The sequence below is a fragment of the Rhagoletis zephyria genome, unplaced genomic scaffold, assembly GCF_001687245.7.
Source record: "Rhagoletis zephyria isolate East Lansing unplaced genomic scaffold, Rhagoletis_zephyria_1.1 Rzeph_scaffold_01020, whole genome shotgun sequence".
Lineage (NCBI taxonomy): Eukaryota > Metazoa > Arthropoda > Insecta > Diptera > Tephritidae > Rhagoletis > Rhagoletis zephyria.
The window spans coordinates 136,970-152,037 of NW_016158104.1; the positions used below are offsets into that span (position 1 = coordinate 136,970).

General features: G+C 37.1%; 1 long non-coding RNA gene across 1 annotated transcript in view; it reads right to left on the reverse strand.

Moving 5' to 3' along the window:
* The window catches only part of LOC108362470 (uncharacterized), a 21,163-nt gene extending 6,413 nt beyond the window's left edge, over positions 1-14,750 (reverse strand). The window contains exon 1 of the long non-coding RNA XR_001847475.1: positions 14,740-14,750. This is a non-coding gene — a long non-coding RNA (uncharacterized LOC108362470). The remainder of the gene's footprint in view (positions 1-14,739) is intronic.
* Positions 14,751-15,068: the final 318 nt, after the last annotated feature.

Consider the following 15,068-nt stretch of genomic DNA (forward strand, 5'->3'; position numbering starts at 1 on the left):
TATCAATGCTTCATTTCAAACAAGCAAGTGTCTTTGACTGTTTTTGAACTACAGTATCATCACTTCGGCAACACTTCAAACGCGCCTTCAGCAACAAACCAAAGGCGGCGGTTTGACTTCTGCAACAAATCAAGTTAGCTAACTGCGGCATCTTGCCTTCGCCAGTCTTTCACATAAGCTGTCATGCTTTCGGCAACCGTCCAAATGCAGTATCGTGATTATGGCTGTCGATCAAATACGGCGGTTGCTGGTTTCGTGCACGATCATTCGGAGTACAGATTTGCCGAAGTCAATATCAGTATGAGCTGTTATAAGCATCGTTCACTTGTGGTGGCTGTATTTGCAAGACAGCACGCTTTGCGGTGGTGTTCGTTCATCCTCCGTTTTTAACGTGAGTAGGCTTAAAGTCACAAAAACAGCACCCTTTGCCAATGTCTGCTCCACACCGCTGAAACATGAGTTTCTAGAATATGCTGATATAATAACATTTTATAAAAATATAAATATAAATAAAATAAAAATAATAAATAAAAATAATATATATGTTCGGAAGTACATATACTTGTGAACAATTTTTTTCTAAAATTAATTTAAATAAGTCGAATTTAATAAACATGATGCCAGATATAAATTTTACACCTATGATGCGAATCGCCACAGCAAATACTATGGAGCAAAATATAGACTCTATTATCCTTGAAAAAGAAAATAAAGGTAACAACGAAGAGTGCTAAATAATTGCTTTCATTTTAGTTTAAGATAATTTATATTTGAATACATTTTTAATATTATGGGAACATTAGTTAAATGTAAAAACAATGAAGATTCAAACAGTTTACCAAATTGTTTGATTCGTATTCACTGTGTGTGTATATATATGTACATCAGTGGTCGGCATTTAATACTGTGGCTGAACTGCTTTTATGCTTTCAAATGCTTTTACTATAATGCAATACCTCTTGTGTCATTTCTCCATTAAAGGAGAGCGGGAATATAATATTAAAAAAAATAAAGCCATTCCTTCAATAAAAATCGAAAACGATAATAGATATATGCTTAAATAAATATATATATCAATACATACAAAAATTATTTTGTAACGTAAAAGAAAAATTACTTTTTTCGAGGAAAATTTGTTATTCTTAAAAGCGTACCTACATACGTTACATTTACCCCATACGATTCGCTTTTACACCACTGTAGCTCAAATTGCTCTGCGCTCACCAACACAATCTTACTTTTAGTTTAGTAATGAGAGTCGGAGTACAATCTGTAGTATTACGCTCTTTTTCACCCTTCATGCTGGCTCTTGATGCCCCCCTCATCAGGCTCCTAAATGAGCCAAGCCGGCTCCTCAGTGCAAAAAGCTCCTGGGAGCCAATTTGCCCATCTCTGATATAAAGGATATAATAAAACGAATTATCCGACCTTAAACCCTTTTTAAAACATTGCTACTGAGCAGCAATGTTTGTGTTGTACTGGGTTGCTAGTATAATCAGAGTTTTTTGTTTCATTTAATTTTTTTTAATACTCTTTAAACTCTAATACCTAACGATTTTCTGCTTATATATTTTCTATTGTGAACATCATATCCTTCTCACTGTTTTGATCTACTATTGCAAACTAAACTGTCAGAAAATCTGTACGAACATAGAATGAAGAAATAGCTTTATTTCCGGTTTAGAAAGGGTATAAATTAGGGATTGAGGTGGAAAACTCCCTCTTTTACTGGGATGACAGCGAAGCGGTCTGGACGGCAGTTATGTATATACACTCGTAGTTAAAAAAAAACGAACATACATATAAAAGCAGTAATTTGGCTACGACCTTGCGGCGACTTTGTGACGGACGCAATTTCTGGCCTGCGAATAGGTTATCGGAACATTCTCGACATCCTAAATTTTGTACCAGAGAAAAAGAAATATCCAAAACAGAACGGCGCATAAAACATTTTTATCATCTTCCATGCGAGGCATACTCAACAACGAAACGTGCCAAAAGCTCTAAGACGTCGATGCCGGTCAGAATGAATAGGAGTCTAAAGTTAAAAGCAACAAGTTTAATCATAGCTTTTAGATTACAATACAAAAAAAAATGTGAACTGTGAAAGAAGTGATTAATCAAAACCAAAACCAAAGGCTAAATTGCTAGAAGACATTTTTTTTGGGTTAGAGAAAATTGCGCTATTTTATTATTCCTAAAAACTGTGGTATATTTGTATATATGTACATACAAAATTACATATATGAAAACGTTATTAAATTACAGCACATAATAAGAAAAAAACTAAAGGCCGTTCACCGCTACAGCATCGAGGGAAGCGCTTTACTTCGTCACTGTATCATAAGGTATGTAAATATATCAACAACATATATGTATTAGTATATATGTGCACTAACTTCATTGGGAAATTTTAATACATAATGCGCGGGATTTTTTTTCTCCTCTTGTAGGAAAAGTTTAATAACGAGACGTATGTACATACATACATAAATATACATATTGCACTAGGTTAGAGGGCGCAAGCTAGAGTAAATTTCAGCGGAGAGGATCATTCAATGAAAAGAGAGAGGGAGAACAATCGTTCCAATATTTTTGTTTGGTATGGGCTTTCATCTTTCTTTCTCAAATTATCTTTCGACAATTTCATTTTCTTTGCATTTTTTTGTTTAGAGTTTTTTCTCGCTTCTTTCATATTCTTGTAGGAAAATTGTTCATAGCAATAAGTAAAAACAGAACAATAATACTTAATTGTTAACCCCTGTTATGTACTTTAAGAAATATGGAATTTTGTTTGATGAATAACAAGTTTTGTATAGAAGTATATGAAAATGATGCTTTAAATTATCGTTAGTGTCCGAAACCAAAGGCGGAGTTGCTGTAAGAAGGCGGGGCTTTCAGCCATATGTAAATTTAATTTTCAGCCATATTGAAAGCCATGGTCAGGGTTGGCACGGATCAGTTACAACAGTTAAAACTGCAAAGGTTGTAAACGGGAGGATTGGTTGTACTTTGCTTCACTTAACGTGTTCTTGTAATTAAATTTTGTATCACATGATTGGCTATGTCGCACAGTGTAAGATTTGACCCATCTAGCTGCTTTTAATTCTGTAATTCGAAATCTATTGAAGATAGATTAATGAAATTTTGCACAAGGTACGTTATAAGATAGGCGAAGCTTTTTACAAAAAAATTGGTAATTTATAGTTACTGTCATGCCACCCTATTATATAACTGCAATTTTTAAAAATGCAAAAACTGAAATATTTAACTAACTACAAAGGCTGAAATGCCCAAAATTGATATTTAGAATTTCCCTATAACAAGAAATTATAAACTGACAGAAATGGATTAAAAATAAATATATTTTTTTTTTAATTATGGGCGTGGAAAATATCGATAAAAAAGTCAAGTTGGGTCAAAGAAATTCCGTTATAAGTTCAATATTTCTTACTCTATTTACAGAAATGGGATACCATTGGAAAGGTAATGAATCAAGCTTTCTCTGTTGAAAACGAAAATATAAGAATTTGTCTCGGTCGAGATAAAATGCAAATGAATTACTCGAGGAAAATGAAATTCCCAGTAGGCCAGAAAAAAAAAAATTTCATCAAAACCTGCACTTTCCAGCAGCTAAAATTATGTTGTTTAAAGTCTAAGAGGAGTGGCAAATAAACTGAGATACAAACTTTATCGAATAGTGGCGGATAACGAGTTTGCGGGTCTAATGAAATTAATAAATTGCTAAAAATAAATTTAAGTTAACATCGTTTTACTTTAACATGAAATACTCAGTCCTAGTTTACTAAAATCCCAAAAATTTATATTCGTTAAAAAGAACATACCCAAGCAAATAAGACCAAAATGGTATTTTAGTAATTGTTGCATAAATCACATAACACCGACAAAATAAGCATTGAGATTCAGTTTCAAATATACAAGTTTAAATATTATTGTGCTCGGTAATTTTCCAAACCAAACCCCGTCCCGCCATACACTTTGATTAAAATTTTTTAGTTGTTATTGTTTCGCCTTTATCAGGCATTTCTGAAAACATTCTTGACGTTGTTTTCAAATTTGGCGACATAAAATAATGGAATTAATCTTTTCTAGAATACTGAAATGATACACTGTGTGTCGGTCCGAAAGGGTGCACATAAAGTTTTTTTTTGTATGGCCTGCAGGTGTAGGGCTTCCCTAGTGTTAACCTTCATTTTTCAACTCACGGCATTGGCTGAAACTCCGGGCTGGATATCAAGCAAGGTGCACATGGGGATAACATGGGCAGTTTTAATTTTCTTCGAGGAGCTTCCTAGACTACACCGAAGTACGACCATAACATATTCTTGGATGCGCCAGGAGAAACTAGGAAAACATTGCTTATCAGATTGATTCTGGCAAAGGTTCGATCAAAAAATTACATAACCTTAGCTATCGCTTCGTCTGGAATCGTTGCGACATTTTTACCAAGTGTAAGCATTGCCATTGAACATATAAATCCTCCTACGTGCTATATTTCCAGAACGTCCGGTATGGAAAAAGTATTACAAAAATTTAAACTCATTGTTTGGGATGTAGTTTCTCGATTAACACAAGCGGGCGAGGTAAATGCTTGCCTGAAATAGTCAACATTGTGGCAAGACGAACTGCAGCCGAGGTATTCTTGCGACAATTACTGGACATTGGGAATAGAAAGCTACCAGTCAATGGGAGATTAAGAGGAATTTTATTTCCTGATAATTTTTGTAACTTAGAAACATCGAACTTAGAACTGATCGAAAGAATGTTTCGTATGCCGAATTTCCACTAGGCATTGAAATGACGAAAAATTAGAGACACTTAAAAAAGGCAATGTGGAAATGAATTTAATGACTATTTTTTTAACCAAATGACATGAATATTTTTTAGTGCCCAACTTTGTCATTACAATTGTTTGCTATTTAATGCCTAGTGGAAATCCAGCATTAGTTAAGAAACTTAATTGTAGGAATCACGATTGACTCAGTGAACGAGCTGTTTTTGCTGCGAAGAATAAGGGTGTCTATCAACTAAATAATAGTGGTATTGACAACAGTTGTTGCGGCGGCTATTGCAACGTAGTAAGATGTACGCGAAAATACTAAGAACTCTTTATTTCCATAAAGTAATTGGCAAAGTATATACAAGATAATCAGTAAGATAGAGTTTTACTATCTGTAAGAATATTAATGAATACCAAAAAAAATACAAAAATATTTCAGCTCTTACTTATTCGGGCTCTCCTGTCGGCTCTTCGTAAAAAAGTGAAGCCGGAAGAAACCATTATATATTTAAGAAATTCTCTATACCTAAACAGAGTTGTATTACAATGTAGTAAAATTATTAAAGAAATATAAAGAAATATAAAGTTGTGCGTATTTCAGCAACATCCCGCTCCCCGGGAATCGAAGGAGCGTCTGCGATTTGAGATTCACCATAAACGTCCAAGACGGCTAGCTTTGATGCAGGTCTTTTAGTTTGCCACTCGATGTCTTGATAAGTGCCCATCGTACCTGACCGTCTGGAGCAGGAAATACCTCCAGCACGATTCCACGCCTCCATTCGCCCAAGCTTACATCGCTGTCGCAAATGACGACAACGTCACCAACCTTTATGGGATCGACTCTCTGATGCCACTTAGTAGATATTCGAGTATCCACCTGCGCCAAAACGTCTGCTTCAAATGTTGCAGAATTCGCCACAGTCTTCTTAAGAAAATTGTATCAGACCCAGCAGGAGTTTGTATGTAGTTAGGACAACCCAGCAGAAAATGGTTGGGTGTCAGTGGGCCATCATCTATACTTTCGACAGACAAATGCGCAAGCGGACGCGAATTGATTAAATTTTCGGCTTCGATGAGTAAGCTTTGCAAAGTTTCCGTTCGTGGAGCCACTTCTTTCAAAGTAAATGCCAGCACACGTTTAACGCTTCTAACCATGCGCTCCCATGCGCCACCAGACGATGGATGTCCAGGTGTGTTGAACACCCACTCGATTCCGCGACGAGTACATTCGCCCTCTATGCCCTCTGCAACATGCAACCACTCAACTTTGCTGGCTCCAACAAAATTTGTGCCTCTATCACTACGTATTCTAACAGGAACACCCCTACGATTAACGAAGTTACGTAGACATAAAATCACTGAATCGGTTGACAAGTCTTTGGCCAACTCTAGATGTATTGCTCTAATCGTCAGACAGGTAAACAAAGCTACCCATCTCTTTTCGCGCCGCCGTCCAATTGAAACCATAACCGGTCCGAAGTAATCAATTCCTTTGTACGTAAACGGCCTTACGTAAGGCTGTAGTCGGTCAGTTGGTATTTGACCCATAAGTGGAGGACTTGGCGTAGCTGCTGCATTTTTGCAAAACTGACATTCGCGTTTTACTGACTTCAGGAGACACCGCACCTTTGGGATCCAATATTTAGCTCGAATGGAACAGATGGTTGCTTCTGTATTTTGATGGTAAAATATTTCGTGAAAGTGTCGGACTATGAGTAGCGACATTGAATGCTTTTTCGGCAAAATGACTGGGCTTCTTGTACAAACAGGTAGGCATACAGCATTGTCGATACGACCTCCAAGCCGTAATAATTCTTTGTCGTCTAGCACGGGCGTTAATTTCAGCACTTGGCCCCGCTTCGAAACTTGTGATCCATCTCGCAGCGCTTTTACTTCGTCAGGGAACTCTGTTACCTGCACAAGCCGTATTAGCAGTGCATCTGTTTCGCTAATCTCATTTGCAGTAATCTTTAGTGTTACTTTAGAAAGCTCAGTATCTTTGCATATGAACGCGGAAAATCTTAAAACAGCATATCGAACCCTCGTCATAATTTTAAGAAATTTGTAAAAATTTCAAAATTTGGTGAAAGGTAAACCATCCTCCATTTGAATGGAATACAGCGGCTTTGCTCTTTTCTCTTCATCGTCGTAATTGTTAAGAATGTCTGGAAACAAGGGCCAATTGTCTTTGCTCTGATCAGAAAGGCGAGCCCATTTAACAACCTTGAGTTTATTGAGAATATATTACAGACCTTCGGTCGCGTTGCGTCGTCAGATGGGTTAAGCGAACCAGGCACCCATCTCCATTGAGCAACATCAGATGTGTCAAGAATCTCAGAAATTCGATTACTTACGAATTGCTTGTATTGGCGAGCCTCCGATCGAATCCACTGAATCACAGTTTTGGAATCCGACCAATAATGCATTGATTTGGGCTTTACTGTGTGACCCTCAGTAATTGGTTTGCTTAACCGCGTTCCTAAAACTGCGGCCTGAAGTTCTAGTCGAGGAATCGACATTGGCTTTAAAGGACTACATCTAGACTTTGCTACGACGAAAGCAACGCTAACCTCATCGTTATAGCACATTCGAAAATACGCGACAGCAGCATACGCTAACTCACTTGCATCTACAAATATATGCAATTCAATTTCAGCAAATTGGTCTGTAAAATATTGACCGTAACATCTAGGTGTTTGAAATTGCTTTAGCTCATCCAGCATTTTGGACCATCCGTACTATTTATCGTACACGTATTGCATCATGCCAACCTATATTGAGTTGCCACAATCTCTGCAATAAAATTTTCGGAACCAGCGTTACGTTTGCTACAAGTCCAAATGGGTCGAAGATTGACGTAGTATTGTATGTTAGCTTTCTAGCATAACCCTTTTTACGTACTCGTTTATTTTTTCATTATACCACTTCTCATACTTAACATCCGCTGACATTTTTTTCTCTACATATTGAAGCCGTTTTAACGCTGCAACCTAACTCTCTGGAAAAGTTCCCTCATCATCCTGCCATAATAATCCGGTCTCATACCTGTCTCCTACAAACTTTGTTGTATTTCGCAAAATACGATCAGCTCTAATATCCGCAGCTGATTTTATGTGTGGTAGTTTTGCCTCAAAATTTTCTAAAGCAACATAATCGGCGACTTGCTTTTGCAGCCCATTCATAGAGTCGTCTATGTGTACGTGGCAAATGGTTGCCGAATCAGAACCATTTTCATCTGATCCGAACACAATCCAACCTAACTTTGTCTCATGAGCCGTAAAACCTTCGTTGAAATTGACAACTTGTAAAGGGCTTACCAAATTAGTGTGTGGCACTCCAATTAGAGTTTTCGGAATAGCATCAATGTAACTCTGTATTGGAAGTTTGCTTAATTCTTTATTTTGCTTCTTAAACAACTCCGCACATAACGTCAGCGGAGGCAACCACAACTTCTGCACTGTACGCACTCCCTTCATAAGAAATTTCCCCTCTCCGTTGCAGGTGCTAGAGATTTCCATATTTACACGCCTAGAAACTTCACTGGTCGTTTGGTTGTCGAACCATTTTAAGCGCAGTAATTCTTTTCCACCTGCAAGGCCAATTTCATTTGCACTTTGCTCTTCCAGCAGCGTCACTTTAGCTCTCTCATCAATAAAAGCCATAACTTCTATATTTCCCTTAGGGCCATACAGTTTGACTGGCAGAAATTTTAATAAAGTTTTGTTTACTTTTTCCCTATTCTCTTTTGTTGATAGATTTTTCGAATTTGCGAGAGATTGACTGGAGCTGATGGTGGCAACAGCTGTTTCAACTTGCGTTGTGTTGCCAGTGTGCGATGTGCGAATGCTTTGATTGTGCAACAATTTGTTGTGGTATTTTTGACATGACAAAATACCGCATGCGCGTCGTGCACAATTATACACACTATGACCCGTAGAAAGGCAGCAAAAGCAAAGCCTGTTTGCTTTAACGATTTCCCATCGCTTCTCACAATCAACATCTTTAAATTTTGGGCAGTGATATAATCTATGGTTTTCTTTGCAAACTATACACTTTAGCTTTTCTTCAGATATGGCCAGCACTGTTTTCGAGGATCTATTACAGTTTCGTGTCAGCTGTTCGGAATTAGTAGGTGATTGATTTACTTCAGCGGCCATTACAATATACATAGAAATTTGCTGCAACCACGTACTAAATTCACGAATTGATGGATAGGGCTTATTTATGGCAAAAATGTGGCGTGCCCATTCTTCGCGTTTATAAAGTGGCAGTTTACTCACCAGTTCATTAAGCAGTGTTGGGTTAGCAAGGTGAGGTGCGGCTCAGGCGTTCTCCAAAAATGCGACTAAATTTGTTACCATGGAACTGAAGTTGGCGATTTCGAGTATTTTCCCACTTGTGATCGTTGGAAATGATCTGGCTTTTGCGAGTTGACTTCGAATGAGTATTTCGGGTCGTCCGAAATGAAACCCCAACGATGAGATGACAGCATTCACACTTAAGAGATGTATCAACAACGATTCCACTTTAGCACGGGCGTCTCCTTTAAGAGCTTTCTGCAAGCGGAGTAAATTCTCAACATAAGTGTAAGAAAATAGATTAGTGGTTGCTTTGTAAGCAACAATAAACATTGGCCACTCTTCTGGTAAGCCTGAAAACTGTGGCAAATCCTGAATTTTTCGTACGAACGGCTGGTTATATGGTTGTGTGTGCCATTGCGAATTGTTATTTGGTGTTGGTGACGAATGCGGGGCATTAAGCAAGGCGGCTGCGGCAGCATTGGTACTGATATCAGTATATATGGCATTAGGCGAGTAAACTGTACAATAATTTTTAACGAGTCGGTTGAATTGAGGCACATTAGGTTACACGTTGATGGGCGGCTGATGATTTGCATTAGTATTGGTATCAGTAGATATGGAATTAGGCGAGTGAATTTTAGAATAATTGCCAATGAGGCGGTTGAATTGAGGCGCATTAGGTTGCACGTTGATAGGCTGGTGGTTTACATTTCGCCAGAAGTAATACTAAAATTTTGAGCATTATAAGAACAAGTGTTGGCAAAACTTGTATGTGACATGGAATAGACTGGTATGTCGGCGGCAACGGGTGTATAGGCATATATCGATGTAACAGGTATATATATCTTTTTCTGAGGCTTCTAAAGTGAGTTGCAACTTACATATTTGCTGTTGAAGGTCTGCCATGGCTGTGTCGTTAACGACCATTGTGCGTTCTCCTTCACCTTCACTGGATGATTCGTCATTGTTCGGCATGTTTGAATTCGAAGCGGCGTTATCAAAATTTTTGCTTCTCAAATTATAGCGTGGCATGCGTAAGTTAAAGATGGCGGTTATTCACAGCAGTTCGGTGAATAAATATTAAAATTAATGTTGCGGCGGCTATTGCAACGTAGTAAGATGTACACGAATATAGTAAGAACTCTTTATTTCTATAAAGTAATTGGCAAAGTATATACAAGATAATCAGTAAGATAGAGTTTTAATATCTGTAAGAATATTAATGAATACCAAAAAAATACAAAAATGTTTCAGCTCTTACTTATTCGTGCTTTCCTGTCGGCTCTTCGTAAAAAAGTGAAGCCGGAAGAAGCCATTACATATTTAAGAAATTCTCTATACCTAAACAGAGTTGTATTACAATGTAGTAAAATTATAAAAGAAATATAAAGTGTATGATTTTAATAAGCTAAGTGCATATTTCAGCAACAACAGTTGTTGCTTGAGCTGATCTGCTCTTTTACCAGACTGCCAGGCCACTTGCTCACTTTGCTGAATACCTCTAATGTTATTCAATCCAGCATTCAAAGTGAGGAAAAAACATATATGTCGATAAACACCGTTGCGGAAAAAGACGAGCAACGGACCAACGGAATTTTTGAACATGATTGATCTTCCAGGAATGACCCTACATACTAAATTTGAAAATAGGTGTGGCAATTATCATGTTGCGGAATATTAATCAGTCAAAACTCTGCAACGGCACGCGACTCGCAGTTAAGAAATTGATGAAGAACGTAGTGTAAGCAAAGCTTTTTTTCAAAGATGAAGAATTCCCATGTTTCCGACCGATACACCATTTCAGTTTAAAAGATTGCAATTCCCAATTCGATTGGTATTCGGAATCACAATCAATAATGCTCAAGGTCAACCAACCTTTGGAAAAGTGTGGTTTAGATTAAGATGCGGATTGCTTCTCAGATGTTGCGTGTTCCCGTGTCGGCCAAGCAGATATCCTTGATATCTATGCAGAGAAAGGAAAACCGACAAACATTGTGTGCACACAAGTACTTATTACAAAATCAAACTTATGTGAAACGTATGCTTTGTTTCGTTATTAATTTATGATCCGTGTAACAGGAATATGTCACAGCAAAGTGAGGCAGGGTACAGCTAGTAATTTATATATGTCTTTGCAAGTATCGGAGTTATTCAAAATATTTATTCAAAAACCTGTGTTTTACAGCAAGTACAGCCGTTGCAAGTAATAGGGCATTCGCACGCGGCGATTTTACAGGCAACAAAAGTTGAGTAAGTAGTTGAATGAGAAGTTGAAAGTGAAAAAATTGCCATCCCTATTCAGACGAGGCGATTTTGGATTCAACACGAATCGTTATTTACATTATTGAAAATGTATTTAAATCGCAAAATTTTATCAATTGGCGTAAATTTGGTAAGCCAAGCGTTGGTAGAAGTGCTTTTAGCGAAGCTGAAAGATAAAATAAGAGTAAAAAAGAAAAAAAAGTATGTATACAGAACAGTGTTGGCATTTTTGGTACAATTGTACTTGTTTGATACAATTTCATTTACAATATACTTTTCTACTACGCAGTACTTTTTAGTAAAATTTTGTAATGAATACTAAAAATATATAGCTCTGAAAATTCACAGTTCGCCTGTTCGTATTTACCTTTGTAAGTTTTGAAAAATGGCTTGAACGAACCAGTATAACATAGCCTAGCCAAATTTTTAAAGAAACTTTTCGATACTAAGTTTTATTAAAACAAAATGTCAAAGTCAGCTTCATATAGAAACAAAGTCTTCGTTGGTTATAAGAAGAGATTTTCTTAAATATAATACCTCTACGGCACTCACATATTGACAAGGTTTTACTATTTATTTTATAATTCTTTAATTTTAATTATCTGTTTATAAACTATAATGTATTCTTTAAGAAAAACTGTATAAACCCAAGATTAAATCTTTGCGAAACATCCAAAAACCAACATACTGTCGTAAAAATTTCGAGCTTTATTAATATTCTTTAGTTTTTAGCCCATTCAATTTTAGTATAATAAAGTGCAAGTTTAAAGTAGCTGGGACTTACCGTTGAACTTGGCAATTTTGTTTTGTCGACGATGTCAGCCATTTTCTTCCATACGAAGTCTGTTCGACGATTTTTTTATATGGAGGAAATTAGCAGCACCTTCATCAAAGAAATCTTAAAAAACTTAGTTATATTAAAATTTAATGGGCTAAAAAACCACACACTCAAAATAAATCTAGGAAATCGAATTAAATAGATCGAAATTTTTACGAAAGTGTGTTGGTTTTTTTAATGTTGCACAAAGTTTGAACCTTGGATTTGTACGGCTTTTCTTAAAATATAAAACGTATTTTTACAAAAAATAATTAAAATTGAATAATATTAAGATAAATGGTCAAATCTTCTCGTAAAGTTTTGATAAGCACTTGAAATTCTGTGTCAAATTTTAGTACTGAATCCAAAGAAAATGTCTCTTTTATCCATTAATAATAACTTAAATATGCCTTTTGTTAAGATGTATACCTGAAAATGGTTGCATACATATTTGCGTTAAATGCAATACATGTGCACGTGGAAGCAATTTGTAAAAGTGTAAAATACGTAACCGTATGTACATAAACAATAAAACTTTCTCATGAATACCATAAAATTATTAGTCTTGAAGGGAATGTACTAAGAAAATATATGAGCGAATTAAAAAGTGTATACAATTTATAGCCGAAAAGTACATTTTTTGTATAGATTTCGTACTGGAGGAACAATTTCATATCCCAACACTGATACAGAATGTAAACAAACACAGGGTTGCAAGGAAAAAAAGTTGAACGAGCTCAAAGTTGGCTGGCGACCAACTTTGTTGAAAGCGATTAGTTGAAAGGCCGTTTGGACGAGGCGATTGTTGCTTTCAACTAAAAGTTGCCTGAAAATCGCCTCGTGCGAATGCCCTATAAGTTTTGCGTGCTAGGAGCTCTGCGTGCTCGTCCACGTTTGGCTAGTGGAGTCCATTGAGAAGTACAGCCAGTGTTGCCAGTTTAGCCTTTTTGAAGCTAGATCTAGCTTTCGTCTTTATCGTTTAGCTTCGGAATTTAGGATTTAGTTTCGTGGCTTTTTTATCCTTTTTTTATTTTCAATTTAGCATTTTTTTAAGAACAGCCGTCCACAATATTTGTAGTTGCACTAAATTATTGTTCCCGTTCAGTTTTACTTGACGAAATGTTAAGCGAATATCACCCTTCGGCTTCGCCGTTTAGTCTGCTTCATTTGCGTGTATATACGGTTTGCTCTTAACTATGCACTTTCCAATTGAAACATTCACGATTGTAATCGTATTGTAATGTATAAAGATATTTCATGGTACAAAAGTACCACTACTTTGTCTTCATGGACCATCGGTTTTCAGACCCTTAAAAAGAGTCCCCTTTACTATTAAAATGGGTTTATTAAACGGTATGATGTTCAAAAATGTATGTACAAGGCTTTCATGAAATTTCATGACCGCAAGTGCTTTGGCTGTCGAGATATTTAAATTTTGGTTGCTCGGTGGTACATTTGTACCATCTCTTTGTACATACGAGTTAGTGAAATGTTGAAAAGGCTGGCCTTTTTTTTACCTTTTTTTTGCCATTTGGCTTTTTTTGGGTAATTTAGCTTTTTTATTTTTCAAGCCCTGGCAACACTGATTACAGCTGCAGCAATTTATTTGGTGAAGTGCAGCCGTTGCATACTTACAAGTAGGGAACCCAATCCCGCAAACGCGGGATCCCGCGCGATGTCTGTGAGATCAAAAACGAGGGACTACACATGCGGGATCCGCGGGATTTACGGGACTACAGAAAATAATTAAAAAGACGAATGCGACTTGTGAACGTGCTCGCCAAAATGCTCGTCGTGCATGGCTGTATTACTGCCCGTTTCCACAGGATAAAGTTTATATCTTGATACATATGTTAGAATATAAATAGCCAATGGAGAACGCTCATTGCTCTTCAATACTAATATATATCAGAGCTTATATCTTGCCATCTATTGCCGGCCATTTGGTAGTTTGACAGCTACATGTTCATTTGCATGAAAACTTCGTGGCGGCAACATTGTTGCGCCGCCTTTAAAAATGTTGTGCCGCCTTTAAAAATATCCGCAACGCTTTAAGAGATGGTATCCCTGGAGCTCAGGCGAATTTCTCTCTATCTATATTCCTCTTCGCTGTCAAAGCAATTACGCTCTCACATAATTCATTTGATTACTCGTACTTTTCAACACGTTCAATTGCAATTGCGGCAAACAGAAGAAAAGTTCGGCGGCCTTTCTTTTTATTGAATGTATTTCATTAAATTAAACTTAAAATACTAAATATTGAAATCTTACAAGCGATCGGGTGTTACGCTAAACACAAGTGTAAGACTCAGATTTTTCGCCTTATAATTATAACAATTTGTAAAGGAATGCTTAATAAATTTACAGATTTTAGTGAATTTTCAACACACTGAAAGTACGGTTTTTTATTTCGCACCCGACGTAACAATCTAAAATGCTTGCGTTTAAATGCTTTGGTAAAACCAACATACTTTGGCTTCTGGCAACGACTTGCACCTTTTGCTGCAATTGAAAGTTCTGCAGGTCAAAAGCTGCAATCGCCACTTGGAGTACATAACCTGCAAATTTGGCAATTGGAGCCTCGAAAGCTGCAATCGCACCACGCCGTTATTTATAACTTACTTTGCTCTATTGAGCAAAAGCAGAATTTACCCCCTGATGTATCACCATCTCGTACGAGCTCTGGTATTTTGCGTTTGGCAAACCCCCACAAACGTTCCCGCATTGCTCGGACTACTTCTGCAAGTACCAATGTTACCAAAGCAAGAGCTCCAAAAGTAACCTGGTGCTTCTCTGCACCCACTACCCCGGTCAGCTCAAATGCTTTCTCAACAACCTGTGCCAACAGCTCTTAAAACCTGAGTGTGCAATTTGCCACAAGTAGCGC